This window comes from Amblyomma americanum, chromosome 6 (genome assembly GCF_052857255.1).
Source record: "Amblyomma americanum isolate KBUSLIRL-KWMA chromosome 6, ASM5285725v1, whole genome shotgun sequence".
Taxonomy (NCBI): Eukaryota; Metazoa; Arthropoda; class Arachnida; order Ixodida; family Ixodidae; genus Amblyomma; species Amblyomma americanum.
Window position 1 is genome coordinate 118,353,885 of NC_135502.1, and position 15,200 is coordinate 118,369,084.

Below are 15,200 nucleotides of genomic sequence, written 5' to 3' on the forward strand. Positions count from 1 at the left end.
ACGTGGAAGACCAACATCGTCTAGAAGGTTCACTTTCGGGGAAGATCCGGGTTTAACACGATTTTTTTAAGTATTTTCGAGGTGAAAGGATCTCCTAAAATCGGGTTCTACCCGAAAACGAAGAGCCCTTTAAATAGTACCTCGGGTTTTCTTGCAAAATAAGACATCTTCCAATTTCTGCACGCCGAACAAGTTTCACATAAGTGCAATGTAAACAGTTTCTACTCGAAAGCTGCCTCCTGGGAACGTATTTTCTCATCTCTTTCCAACTAGGTGAATATTGGTACTTCCACAAACTAGTAGTGAGCTAATCCCCATTTCGCAAAAGACATCCTCTTATAATTGTTGATGCAGCCCTTGTCACCCTCGTTTGGTTCTATTTTGGCTCCTGTCACTGGAGGCTAGGGCACACTTCTGGATATGATCAAAAAATCCCCGTCAGAAGTTTCGTGTCAGAATACGCGTAATCAAAATAAAACCAAGCACGTGAGTCCTCGCTGGCGTACTCTTCTAAATGTGTCCTTTATTGAGATGGCAGCTGTGACACTCAAAAGAAGGCTTTTGCAGTTAGAGTCATTATGCAGCACACCGATAAGTCCCCTGTGGCTGTAGATCGAATGCAGTTAAAAATGGAGCGGGTAAAAGATATTAGAAACAAGAAAAATTCAGACTTGTAAGTTGGTAAGAAATCTATAGAGCTAGCTGGGCTTTCACTGCCTCTTTACCGAAATTAGGTATTTTAACATTTTGTGCCCGACAACAGAACGAGTCTTCGTTTAGACGCTCTACTTTGCAGCAAGTAAAAAAATCAGAATAAAGTCACGAAAAAACTAGATTTTATTCAGATCTCTCATAGGAAATGACAGGATGTTAACTAACTTAATTTGGATTTATATACGGAGCGTGCGCAGTACCCTCCACAGACATTCTCACTGATCCTTACAGCACTGCCCTATAGTGAGCCACGGGCGGTTTCTTATATCATCTTTTACCGCAGCGGTGGCCTAGTCGTTTGAGCATCCGCCTCGCATGCGGGAGGCGCAGGGTTCGATCCCCAGTGCCGCCGGGCACCCATCGGTGATAAAATGGGTGCAAGCTTTCTCCTTCCTGGTGCTTTGCTTCTTTAAGGTGAAATGCTTACGAAATGGAACCTCGAATCGAACCTCAGTAAAAGAAAAAACCTTGTGCCATGGCGCTCTTTGGCCACAGATAACCTCGCGCCATAAAAAAATCATCTTCGCCTAATATCATTCGAAGCTTCTAAGCGAAATTTGTGCGAACTTGCTGCGCCGTTGCCGCATCCATTCACTTCCCACCACGTGGTACTTCTGACTACATGAGCTTGTTTTGAACTTTCGAGTACCAACTCGAAGTGGCTAGTTGCGTCGTATGTGCTTCCCAAAGAACGACATATCATAGGAAGAATAGCTTGCCATTGATGATTCCATTGTACTGTAAGTTCCAAACAAATCAAGCTGCACCTCCTAGCTTCCTCCTGTGAGAGTGAGGAGTGTTCCTAGAACCGGTCAGCGGCGTTCGGGACAGCAACCTATCACCATTCTATTCTTAACCTTATTGCAGGGGTAGAACATTTGACTGACATGTGATATGGACAGAGAAATCGCAGAAATAATGAGCCAGAGACTACAGGCATGTCGAAGATAATGACGAAAGCGAATCTAGTACGTTCTGGCAGCAAACTCCAAGGTCTGGACGCTGATAGCAGGCGTTGGTTGCGGCAATAGTTGTCTAAACTTTTTTTCATTGACATTTACACAGATCCTGTCTTTCGATATCATTCGGAGCATGCAGCTTTACACGGAGTAAATATTTTTTTTTAAATCGAAAAAAGTATGAAAATGTCATTTTTGTCGTTCTTTGTTTTAAACATCAACTAGCTCTCGGAAATTGCGTGCTGCCGTAGCAGTGGAGAGCGATCTAGTTGGCGCAGGCATGTCGCCTGGCGGTTCTCGCGTCGCCAAGGCCGAAAACAGCTGGCGAGCTATGGTGCATTAGGCCAAAAAAAGCAGCGGGAGGCGTGGAGCGCGGTGCCCACCAAGAAAAAGAAAAGCGGTCGGACGAGGCGCGGCCTGTAAAGCATCAAAAACGACCAAGGACACCGACTGCACTGTCCAGCCGGAAGAGCAACGGCTAATAAAGACGGCTGGCTCCTCCACCCGCGAATGTCGCCAAAAGAAGCGCGTGCTGTCGAACTCGAATTATAGACGTAGGCGAAAGCGGTGGCAGGGCCAGCAACTATTTACACCCTGAGCACGAATACGCCAATATGGGAGTAAAAAAGAACTCAGCTCGCCTCTCGTGCACTCCCTTTTAGAAAAGGAAGAAGACAGCTTACTCTCTTTTTATTCCTTTCTCTCCAGAGCAGGCACAGCTTGACCAGTATCCGGATGCAGCTACCACCATCCACGAGACATCCTATAATGTGTTTTTGCGCCTTTCCTGTTATGTATTACATGCTTTTCCCTACTGTCGATGACGAGAGAGAATGAAATTTTTTAAGTGAAAAAAAAAACAAAGCAATTTCATTAGTAATATCAATAAGATAGTGGTGGTTCATGGTTTATGGGAGTTTAACGTTTCAAGGCGACACAGGCTATGGGGGGAACCGATAAGATAGCGAAAATAGCCGAAGAGTTCTACACAAGTCTATGCAGTAGCCATTGTAAGAAGGACGTAAATGAGATAGGCAGTATTACACAGCAATGGGAAATCCCGCAAGGAACGGAAGCGGATGTAAATGAAGCCTAAGGGGCAATGTAAAGTGGGAAAGCAGCTCGTGAGGATCAGGTAACCGCTGATCAGCTAAAGGAAGGAGGGGAGATTGTGCTAGAAAAACTAGTCACCTTGTATAAGCAGTGCCTTATGCCCTCGACCGTACCAGGAACTTGAAAAAACGCTAACATCATCTCAATCAATAACAAAGGACACGTCAAGGGCTTGAAAAACTACAGGCCACACAGCTTACTGTCCGTTGCCTTCAAGCTATTTACTAAGGTAATACAACAGTCAGCATACCATTATACTTCAATCAACCAAATGATGAGGTCGGTTTTCGTAAAAGATGCTCGACAATAAACCATATTCACACTATCAATCAGGTGATAGAGAAAGGTGTAGATTATAACCAACCCCCATATATAGCCTTCATATATTATGAGAAAGCATTTCACTAAGTCTTAACCTCAGCAGCCATGTAGGCATTGAGGAATCAGGGCATAGAAGAGCCTTATGTAAAAATACTGGAAGATGCCCAGAGCTACTGCACAGCTGCCATAGTCCTCCATAAAGTCAGCAATAAAAGTTCAATAACGAAAGGTGTCAGGCGGGAAGACACGATCTCTCCAATGCTATTCACCACCTGTTTATAGGATGTATTTAGAGGCTTTGATTGGAAACAGTTCCTATTTGAGTTAATGGAGAATGCCTTAGTAATTTGCGATTCGCTGAGACGCTCAGGATATGAACTACAAAGCCTGATCAATGAGTTCGACAGGCAGAGCGGAACGATGGGTCTAAATATTAACAAGCAGAAAACCAAACTAATTTTCAACAGTCTCGCAAGTCAACAGCAGTCCACAATTGGTAGCGAGGTGCTGAAAGTAGTAAGGTATTACGTCTGTAGCGGCGCTGGCATCGCCAGCGGCGCTGATGAAGAAGATCTGCCTCGCGCATCAGAGAACGCTCTCATCAACCAGCACAGCCAGCCACGTCAACAACCCGCTCCGCCGGATCACCAGCCGCGGCTACCGGGATGTCCAAATAAATGTGGACTTTCCACCACATCTGGTGACACCGGACGACCGCTCCGACGCACGCAACGCCGCTCCCACTGGCTTAGCGCTTCTGCCCGTCCTGTCCCTCCACTTGGCCTTGCCGCTGTACGCTCCCTGTTCGCACCAGGCTTTCGGCAGCTTTGCATCGCCATGTACGCGCCTAACACCGCATCCGGTGAGCTCCTTCAGTCCTATCAGCACCCCTTCCTTCCTAGGCTGCCCGGCCTGCCCGCGTTTTATGCCAGGGACCACGTTTTGTGGCTGGCGCTGCTGGACTCGCACTTCCATATCAACAACGTGTCCAGCCAGCTGCTGCGCTATCAGCACGCCAGCCGCCAACTACCACCCGGTCCCCTGGCACAGTGCGGTTGCCGCCTCCCGGCGCCGACATATACGCCGATTTCAAGAAGTTCCTGACGGCGTATTTTGGCTTGGAGCTCCCACCGACTCTCTACGCTCCTGTTCCCGACTCCACTGCGGCGCCACTGGACCCACTACCCCTGACCGCATTCCCTACCCGAGCTGCTTCGGCTTTCCCCTGACCGCTCCTCCGTCGGCGCCCCTCCAGACACCGGTCTCTCCACTGTCGCCGCCACCGAATGAGCCCTCATCCACGGTTCGGCAAGTGCCACGTGACCACGCGTTGGTCTCTTGCCCACCTTCACACCCAGCTGTCTCGTACTACACCCCTGTCTCTCCCAAGATTGCTCCAACGGCCCCTACGGACGGCCATCCACCTGCGAGTCCCGACCCTGGATGCTTCCTAGCCAGCCCTGCTTCCCAGCTGTGGCGCCTGCCCTTGGGCCATCACCGGCAGCACCCTCGCTCGACCCGGGCCTCAATTCGCTTCTTGTCCCAAGTTCGCCTGCTACCTCAAGCCCCACCACAGTGAGCTCAACTGCCCTTCCTGTCGCGCGGCACGCATGGACGCCTCCCCAGGGCCTTGTCGCGCCTAACGCGCCACCTGAAACGCCTGCCGCACATACCTGCCCACCTGGCGCCTTTTCCAGTGCATGTGCCTCCGCGACAGACGAGACAGCCTCAGCAGGCGGTGGCATGCTTGCGATGCATTGCAACGTGCCCCGTCCAACACCTTCTATGGACTCGGCCCTATCGTATCCTTCCCATTCCTACAAATACTTCCCGGATTTGCTTCTTGTGCCCCCAACAACCGGTCCCAACGCCACAGTGAGCTCACTTTTGCAGCCATCCGGTACACCCCGTCGCCCGTTTCGACGACTACCTAACAAGGCAGCACGTGCCTCACGCCGCAGACCTCACGCTCAGTGCCGTCCGCCGTTGTTTCGCCATTGCCCATGGCCGAGGCATCGGCTCCAGTTCTAAGTCTTCCCCACGCCATATCTTCGTCCGCATCAACTGAGCCAGCGCAAAACTGCCCCCAACCGCCGGCCCACCCGTAGGCTGTCCGACTGAAGAACGCTCAGCTCGCCTCCCATTCCTCGATTACTTTTCCCGCCTTGTGCTTCCGTCATCCTCATCTTTTGGCTCCCCTCGCCCTTTGGGAGGCAGCCAGGCTCGACCGCCAGAGCTCTTTTCTTCCGCCCGACAGCTTTCTCCAGCTCTGACCCGGCCTTCACGAAGCTGTGTCCTGGACTGGAGAACCTGTACAAACTTTTACATACTGTTTTTATCTCTTTTATCGCGCATCGCGCTAGGGGGTGAGCATCTGTAGCGGCGCTGGCATCGCCAGCGGCGCTGTTGAAGATCTGCCTCGCGCATCAGAGAACGCTCTCATCAACCAGCCCAGCCAGCCACGTCAACAACCCGCTCCGCCGGCTCACCAGCCGCGACTACCGGGACGTCCAATAAACGTGGTTCTACCTCCACACGTCTGCTTAGGGTAGGTAATGACCGCTGATTCGGATCATGAGTGAGAAATAACTAGGAGATAAATAATGGAGTGCAGCGCATATGGCAGGCTCTCTCCGATCATAAATGGCAGTTTACCAATATCCCTGAAGAGAAAAGTATGCAAAAGCTGCATGTTACCAGTACTCACCTACGGGGCAGAAACGTGGAAGCTAACGAAAAGGTTCAGCTTAAGTTAAGGACAACGCAGCGAGCTATGGAAAGGAAAATGACAGGAAGAGGGCAGAGTGGGTCAGGGAACAAACGCGGGTTAATGGCATCCTAGTCGAAATCAAGAGAAAGGAATGGGCTTGGGCAGGGTATGTAATGCGAAGGCAAGATAACCGTTGGCCCTTAAGAGTAACGGGCTGGATTTCAAGAGAAAGCAGGCGTAGCAGGGTGCGGGAGAAAGAACGGGGGGGGGGGGGGGGGTGGCAGGGGGGGCCAGGGCCTCCCAAGTATTTTCATGAGGGGGCTCAGCCCCTCCCCTACCTTAATTTGTACCTTGTTTACATTTCTTTCCTGTAACCTAACTTACGACCTCCGCGTTCCCATGGTGTACCAGTAGGGAACTGCACGTTGAAGACGTCCCCAAGTCTCTGGAACAGGCATGAGATAGAGGGCTAGCCCTCACCTTTGTTTGTTTTCATAGAACGGCAATTTTAACAATAAAAACGCTGTCGCAGGTACCAATTTTGAATAGCAGCAGAAGCAGGGAACTGGCTTCGCTTTTCCTTTTTTAAAAAGTGGCAAAGTCCATTAACGTATGCGAAGGGAAGTTTTCCGGGAGTCCCAATCAACGTCGTCTTTGTGAGTCGGATTTGTCACTCAGCGTGGGGCACGGAAAGGGGGAGACCGGTATTTGTCGTCGCGAAGTGGTTGGTGGGCTTTTCGGCTGTTCATTGTTCGGGGTAAGGAGGGGTGAAGGGAGGAAGTTGGCGCGACGGTGCAGGGTCAGTAATTTGTTCAGCAGAAAATTCTAAGAAAGTTTAGTATGAGCAGAGTCCCTGTATGAAGTAGCCCACTCCTGCAGTGACGGAAGCAAAGCCCATTTCCTTGCATTTCCTGCCTAAAGTCTGTTAGGCGTATATCTGCGCACTAAAAGTTTATTTTGTATTTTTTTTCTTGTTAATCCTTGTACTACTTTTAAATACTGAAAAAAACTAAAGCCGTACTTTTTCATGCAAGGCAATCAGCAATTATTCAGAACTTAGACATAAAGCTTGGGAGCACCAACGTAGAATTAAAAGACATGATTAAAACACTAGGAATGTTTTTTCCACAATCACATGAACTGGAACGCCCAAGTTGATTCTGTCGTCGCTCATCTGTCACGGTGTGTTGGTATTCTCGCTAAATTCCGATACTTCCTTCCTGTCTCAGTCAAGTTAAAGTTATATAATGCCATTTTTTGTCTCATTTAAACTACTGATTTTTGGTGTGGGGCACTACAACAGAAACAAATATCCATACAATTTACATGCTGCAAAAGAAAGCTGTCCGTTATATTGCCAATGTTGATTACCACGCCCCTACCGATCACTTATTTTTACACTACCGGATTATGCCAGTTCATAGCTTATACCAATATCGCTTAGCAACCAGATACAAAAAATCTCTACAATATAATAATCGAGGGTTTCTAGACATGACTTTCCTCACTCAAACTGTACCGGCTTATACCCTGCGCAATACCGAAAAATGGCTTATTCCTTTTTGCCGCACCAACTATGGGAATCAAATGTTACGTTACGATATGACACAATTATTAAACCAATTAGTCGATGAATATCGATATTACAAAAAGCAGCTTGCGTGAAATTAGAGCCATCTTTACGTAAGCAATAAAACGCTGTTTCAGTGTACTCTATATATATATATTAGCAGACAAGTTAAATGAAATGAGGGGCCCGTTTGACAAATTTATGAAGGGAGCCAACAGTCACCGAAACCAAGGTGCATAGGGGAACGTTAATTAATTTTTATTATGTGTTATGCTTATCAGTGGGATAATAATACTTAGATTAATAAATCGCTTAAAGAAAATTACTTATAAAGCAGCAGAAAAAACAACCATGCCGCCGGTGGGATCCGAACCCACGACCTCCGAATATCGCGTCCGGTGCTCTTACCAATGAGCTACGGCGACGGCTGTCCAATCTGCTGTTCTCGTGGGTATTTATGTTTACTGGGTGTAAGCGAGCCTTGAGAGTGTTCACCAGCGCCTCCCTCGACCATAGCGGCGGACGTAGCACGTCCTGTAATACCGCGAGCGTGACGTAGAACGTCATCTAACGGCGAGGGCGAAAACCGTGCGAGAGCCCTCTTATGCTACCTATGGCATCAAGACTGCCAGAACCGAGACCCTCGTTAAGCTATTAGCAGACAAGTTAAATGAAATGAGGGGTCCGTTTGACAAATTTATGAAGGGAGCCAACAGTCACCGAAACCAAGGTGCATAGGGGAACGTTAATTAATTTTTATTATGTGTTATGCTTATCAGTGGGATAATAATACTTAGATTAATAAATCGCTAAAAGAAAATTACTTATAAAGCAGATTGGACAGCCGTCGCCGTAGCTCAGTTGGTAAGAGCACCGGACGTGATATTCGGAGGTCGTGGGTTCGGATCCCACCGGCAGCATGGTTGTTTTTTCTGCTGCTTTATAAGTAATTTTCTTTAAGCGATTTATTAATCTAAGTATTATTATGCCACTGATAAGCATAACACATAATAAAAATTAATTAACGTTCCCCTATGCACCTTGGTTTCGGTGACTGTTGGCTCCCTTCATATATATATATATATATTGGTGTAAAAAATATTTTGTATGAAATGTATATCTGCGTCTGTGTAAAAAGTTTTGTCTGTAGTGTTGGCTGATCTTCCGATGTTTGCAATCTCTTACATAGTACTCATATTTCCTGCTGTATACCATGTAAAGGCGGGTCCGGGGGTCCCTCAAGCGATCTGCGATCACTTTTTACCCGGACCTACCCACATCTATGATGTAAATAAAATAAACTTGAAACTTGATATAATATGCACCATCTAGCGATAAAAGAGACACTTCCTAAGGAAAACAATTTATTTCACGCAGTTAATTGTTCTCTCTCGAGCCAAACTTGGATTGTAATACCTGAAAAACCTAGGTACATAAACAAAAAAACAAGTAAAAAGAAACTTGTTCGAGCCCCCCCCCCCCCCCCTTCCCCCACTGAAAATATACTTGCGGCGTCCCTGGGTGGGCGGATGAGGTGAAGTTTGCGGGGATAGGGTGGTGGCCGCTGGCTGAGAGGGCTAATTGAAGAGAGAGAGAAAAATGAACGGAAAGTTAGGGAGGTTAAAACTAACCGATGCTCAGTGAGCTACCCTACATGTGGGAAGGGGAACGGATGGAGAGATAGAAAGGGGAGAAATTAAACGGAGATGACATTTTCACGTGTCCGTAGGCTATCACTAACAGGGTACACAGTGAACACACTGAAAGTTCACAACCTTGAACGGAATCCTGAATCCTTCAAGAACTTCAAGAGCACCTCCACGGCTGTCCTCCGAGAGCAAGGCTTAGTCCAAGGGCCCAGAATCTTGGCTTCTGTAAGAGAACGAGAATCTAAGGGGCGAAGCGTTGCAGCCAGGCGGACACGCTCATGCTCAAACCGGGGAGCGATATAGAAAGATACGGGTAAGGCCTTCGCCCTGCAGTGTGCGTAGTCAGGCTGATCATTATGATGATACATCATATACTGCAGTTTCTCTACTTGGCCTCGTGATGATGGCCGGTAAAATTTCGAATGACCTGCACCTTCTCCGGAAGAAGGTAAACACCAGTACCTTCAGTAATGGGATATACAAAGGCCGTCCCGTAAATGCACTCCGAAAACGCACTTCATTGCGTCGGTGGCTATTAGGTCAAAGTAAAGGTGCTCGAAAAGAAGTGCGAAGTGCGGGAAATTTTTATAATTTAACGCTGTTTTTTTTTAAATTAACGCCATTATCTTTGCTATACCGGGTGTCTCACCTAACATTTTCCACAATTTTTAAAAATATGTTTTTAAGTTAGAAGAGTTGTTTTTTTCTGCAGAACACTGCGAGCGGTGTAGCTGATCAGAATACAGCTAAGACATGCTACCTTGTATAGGCTGGTTAACTAATATTGAGTCGTTAACCATGAGTTGGTGATAAAAGTGTGCTATCTCTCTCTCCATTACTTCACGATCATCAGCAGCCTAACTACGTTCATTGCAGGACAAAGCCCCCCCACCCCCTTTGAATCCCTCCACTTTACCCTGTACTGTGTCAGCTGTGTCCATCTTATCCCTGCACACTTCCTCATTTCAGCCGCACACCTGAATTTCTATCACCCTTGCTACGCTTGCCGTCTCTTGCAGTCCACACCGTTACACTTAACGATCATCGGTTATCCTTGCCTTGGCATTACAGGTCCTGCCCATGCCCGTTTCATCATCATTGACCCACTCTGTTGTCTTCCTGTCTCGCAACGTTAAACAAATCATTTTTGTTCGATAGCTCGGGTTCTTTGGTTCTTTATTGTTCTTTGGTGCACTACAAAAAATTCGTTCCAGACACTTTGTTGTCCTCTAAGCTCAACCGTTTTCGTTTGCCAGATGCAGCTGTTTATGATGATGATGAATTTTTTATGGGGCAAGGGCAGCTTTGGCCAAAGAGCTCCATGGCAGGAGGTAGTTTTCATTACACAAGTTTTAGGTTAAAGATACATTCCCCCAAGCATTTCGCCCTGCAGATGAGCCAACCGACAGGCCAGTGGAAAGCTTGTACCCATTGTAACGCCGGAGGGTACCCGGCGGCACTGGAGATTGAAACCCATATCTCCCGCATGCGAGGTGTGTGCTCCAATCACTAGACCACCGCTGCGCTAGCAGCCATGTATACTTTCCCCTTGGGGGATGCTGGTAAACTGCTATTCATCACCTGACAGTGTCTTCGAAATGCACTCCACCTCATTCTCGTAGTTATTTCGCTCTCCTCATCCTGATCCGGATCTGCGATCACTGCCTGCCCTGAGGAGACGAATTCCCCTACCACTTCCAGCGCTTCCTTGCCTGTCGTAAACTGCTGATCCCCTCCTAAGCTGTTGAACATTACTTTAGTGTTATGCATACTAATTCTTAGACCCACCGTTCTGCTTTGCAGGTTTAGGTCCTCGATCATGTGCTGCATTTCGTCCCTTAAGTTAGTTAGCATGGCGACGTCATAAGTGGTCCGTAGATTAATATACTCTTCATTAAGTTTTATCCACAATTCTTTTGATGTTGCAACGTGCGGAAACTGGTCGAAAATTTTCATTTCGAAAACCGGACAAGAAATCTTTGTTCCCGGTCAACTAACCCTCAGCGTTCGTGATTATGCTTGTAATAATGTTCGCTACTTGGAGTAGAGGACAGTAGCTTATGAGCGCAAGACTATTACAAATGCGTCATCTTATCTGCCATCTGGCAAGGGCAGACTCATCTGAAGTAGAGACAACCGTAATAACGTTTGCCAGGAGCAATGGTGAAAACTGTTCGCAACAAAGAGACTTCATTTATCGCCGCCTTACACCCTAGTTGAAGCTGCATGTGTCGCAGCTGATTAACACAGCAGTCGCCGAATTTGTGAAGGCGTGCGGGGTTTCCGAGGGCACTTTTGCTGCGATGGGACCGTGCGCAGTGATGTAATGTCCAGTGTGTGACCAACCAGGATGACGACCTCAGTTAGTAGATTAGCGCCGACGACAGCACGTTGTATATTCTCAATTTATTTCATTCTGCGAAAAACTGCGTCTGAATCTGGATAAACCACATTTCTGAGAGGATTCTTCTGCGGGCGCTCGAAGTGAGCGGACGTGTTATTTAGTTCTCCGCTCCTTCGGACGCTGGGCCTAAGGCTTCGCGGTGCTGCGGGGTCTCCCCATGGAGGCCACAGACACCGTGAACGAGCGACGGCCTGTGTTCGGCGGTGACAATGAGCAACGCAGGGCAGGCCGCTCACGCTCATGATCACGGAGACGAATGCCATCCAGAGCAAGGTCGTCCAGCCCCATTCGGCGAATGCAGGCCGAGATCGCTGATCTGCGGGACACGGTGAGGTGCCTGACGGCGGCGCTCATCACCACCTCGGAGAACCTCGAGTCCGTCATCGGGACCTTGGACGTGTCGCCGGCGGACCCACGCGTTCTAGCCTTGAGGGACGCCATGGCGCTTGCTCACCAGACGCAGGACTCTATGGCGGCTCCCTCCCCGCCATTTCTGGCCACCCCTGCGCTTTCTGCCGCCTTTGCTACTCCTGGAGAACAGGCTGTGATGCCCTTTCCCCCTGATGCTGCTGCTGTGGGCTCACCGCGGACACCTGCAGCCGAGTAGAGCATGTGCACCCCGATGGACGAGTCTGTTCTCAAGAAACGGCGACGCTCAACGGGGTCCGGGGAGGAGAGGAACGCGGAAACCAACAGGAACATCGCGATGGCCAAGCAGGAAGCCAGAGCCCTCCCATCGTCACTGTCCCCTCTCCCTCCACACTCGAAGGAGCGAGGCCTGCCCAGCACGAGCCTCATGGAGCCCACCTCCAGCCTGCTGCTGATGCTGCTGCTGTTGCTGCTGGGGCGACGGCGTCCGGAAGAAAACCGGGTGCTACCTCGCCAAATCCCACCGCACGAGACCAGGCTGCGGCTGGGGCTTCGTCTACTGGCAGCGAGCGCGCCCAACTCCGCGGCGCGCCGCAGCAATGCGCCGCAGACAGCGGCGACGGTGATGCTGGGGCCAGCCTGGTACCGTGGCGCACCATCACTACCAAGGCGCAGCGGCGTCGGAGAGCTGCCCTGGAGCGAGCCGCGGCTGCCGCGAAGGTCCCGTCCAGCCTGGTGGGGACGGTGCTGTTTCGGCCGGCGAACCGGGGCACCGCGTTCACCAGGGAACAGGGCTGGGAGTTGGCCGAGGAGATCGGATCCCGCCCGGGCGTCCTCGCCGTCCGGGTAAACATGCGGCGGAATATGGTGGTAGTGGATGCGAGGAACAGCGATCCTCTCCAGGCCCTGCTAGCCACAGCCGTCATCCGCGGCGTGCCGGTCTGCGCCAAGAAGCCTCCTTCTCGGAACCAAAGTTCCGGCCTGGTCTTCGGTGTGGACGGGCGCAGGACGGCAGAGGAGCTGATAGCGGGGGCAGAGTCAGCGGTGCCGATGATGTCGGCCGGCGTCTCTGTCGGGCAGCACACTGGCTATCCGTTTTGCGGCGCCGCCACCATCGGCGTTCATCACCATATTCAAGCGCAGGCTCGCGGTCCCCCCTGCCGTCCCCGGCCGCTCCAGCCTGGGGCGTGCCACTGAGGTGTGTCGTGCTCCTGCCCGATGCACGCGCTGCGGCGGGCCGCACGAGCCTGGTACCTGCGCGAGCAAGACCCGCTACATTAACTGCGGGGGCGGCACGCAGCCATTGACCCAGCGTGCCCGCACTGGCAGCGAGAGCGTCACGTGGCCACTTTAATGGCCACATCCATGGCACCGATGTCCAGGCGGGTTGCCCGAGCCGTCGTCCAGACTGAAACAGCGACCCCAGCCCAGCAACATCAGCAGACGCCGCGCGCGCTTTCTTATGTGCAGGCGATCAAGGGAGCACCCCAGCATCAGCAGTCACCGAAGCAACAGCAGCGCCGCCAGCGGCAGCGGCGATCCGGTTGCCCGGCGTCCCGTACAGCGCGGCCCGAGCCTGCGGCCGCTTCTCATGGCCAGCCCCCTGACGCACGGGACGCGGAGATCGCGCGCCTAAAGCTGGCGATGCGCGCCCTCAGCGCACTTTTCCCGGAGGGCATCGATGGACACCAGGCTTGCTTAGAAGCAGCGGGTGCTCCCGCACAGATAAGCCAGCATGATGGCTAGCCGCCGGACTCCCTCCCGCATACCATCCATCCTGCAGTGGAACGTGCGCTCACTTGCGGCGCGGTACGCCGAAATGCGAGTTCGCATCGCACAGGATTCGCCGTAAGTTATCGCGCTGCAGGCGACGTACGTACGTTCACATGACGGGGAGCCCCAGATGCAGCTACCTGACTACATTGGCTACCACTCAGCCACCACGTGCGATGAACTCGCCTGTGCCGCAGTGCCCTGCTGTGACACATCTCATCGCCCCGGGAAGTCAAGGTGCGCGATACACGTGCGGCAGGACGTCCAGCACACCCTCATCGGCTCGGCGGCGGCGACATCTGACGCCCAGGGCTTGCCCAGGGCCCGGATTACGGAACTCTCTCCGACCGCTCTACAATTGAGAGCGCTCTAAAATGCCCGCTCCTATTGGTCGCCGGCGCCATTTTGAAAAGTTGCGTCACGGGAAGCTGCAATGGCGTCACGGACAAGAAAAAACGCATGACGTTGAACACCTAATTATGCCCGCGGTTTTAGACTTTTTTGCGACCGCGAAGAGTCGGTCTACAGAGTTTTAGAGGGAAAATGGCGGCGGCGGCGTCTGCTGTTTATTGGTGGCGGAGGCGGCAACGTCGGCGCCAGCAACGACGAAGGACGGTGTACGAGGACGCGTATGACTTGCCGGACGAGCTGTTCCGTCGGTTATTTCGACTCGATAAGGAGAAAGTGGAGTGGTTGTGCGGCGAACTTGCAGACGAACTGCGAGGCGTACGGACGAGTGCTTTGTCGGTGCGGCGGCAGGTGCTGTGCGCTCTCCGTTTTTTTGCCTCCGGGGGCTTTCAAGTGTGCGTCGGCAACGAGCAGACCGTCGGCCTCGCACAACCGACGGTGAGCAAGTGCATGCGGCGTGTGGCTGAGGCCATCTGCAAAGTCGGCGCACAGAAGGGGTGGGTGCGTTTCCCGGCGCACCCCGAGGAAAAAGCGGCAGCGAAGGCGACCTTCCTTCCCCGCGGCACCATCCCCGGCGTCGTCGGCTGCGTCGCCGGCACGCTGATTGCCATAAAAGCGCCGCGGGGAGACCCAGCAAACCGGGCAGCATTCTGGAGCCGCAAAGGATACTACGCGATGAACTCCATGATCGTGAGTAGACTGGCTTTCTGACCGCATGGGTTCGAAAGCCGCGACCTCGACAGTGGAAGTTCACGTACAGTACAAGATTGTCTGCCTGTGTTTCTCGCAGATCTGCGACGCAGACATGAACATCCTTGCGGTCGACCCTCGCTGCCCGGGGTCTTGTCACGATGCCCTTTCTTGGCGCTACTCATGGCTGCGTCGGAAGGTGGAGCACGGGCTGCTGGAGGATGGAGAGTTTCTTCTGGGTAAGCAGCCTATTGATCATCGGGCCACTTCGACAGCACGTATTAAGCTACAGCAGTGGCTCATACCTAAATGAGGCGGGTTATAACATGGATGACATGCAACAGTATGATGCATCGTATTTATTTTTTTGTATTTACTGTTACTGGTGGTGCAGAGGCACAAGAAACATTGTTATAAAGTGAATCGTACTTCAAGCGTAAAACACCAAGGCAGAAGAGGTGTGCACATCGTTATTGTCGTCTAGGATATCACAGTACATCATTAAACTAGAAGGCTGTGC

The 15,200-nt window shown here is 51.1% G+C and overlaps 1 non-coding gene across 1 annotated transcript; it reads left to right on the forward strand.

The window, feature by feature from the left end:
- Window positions 1–8,233: 8,233 nt before the first annotated feature.
- Window positions 8,234–8,307, forward strand: TRNAS-UGA (transfer RNA serine (anticodon UGA)). Its single transcript has one exon. It is a non-coding gene; the product is annotated as a tRNA-Ser (tRNA).
- The last annotated feature ends 6,893 nt before the right edge of the window (window positions 8,308–15,200 follow it).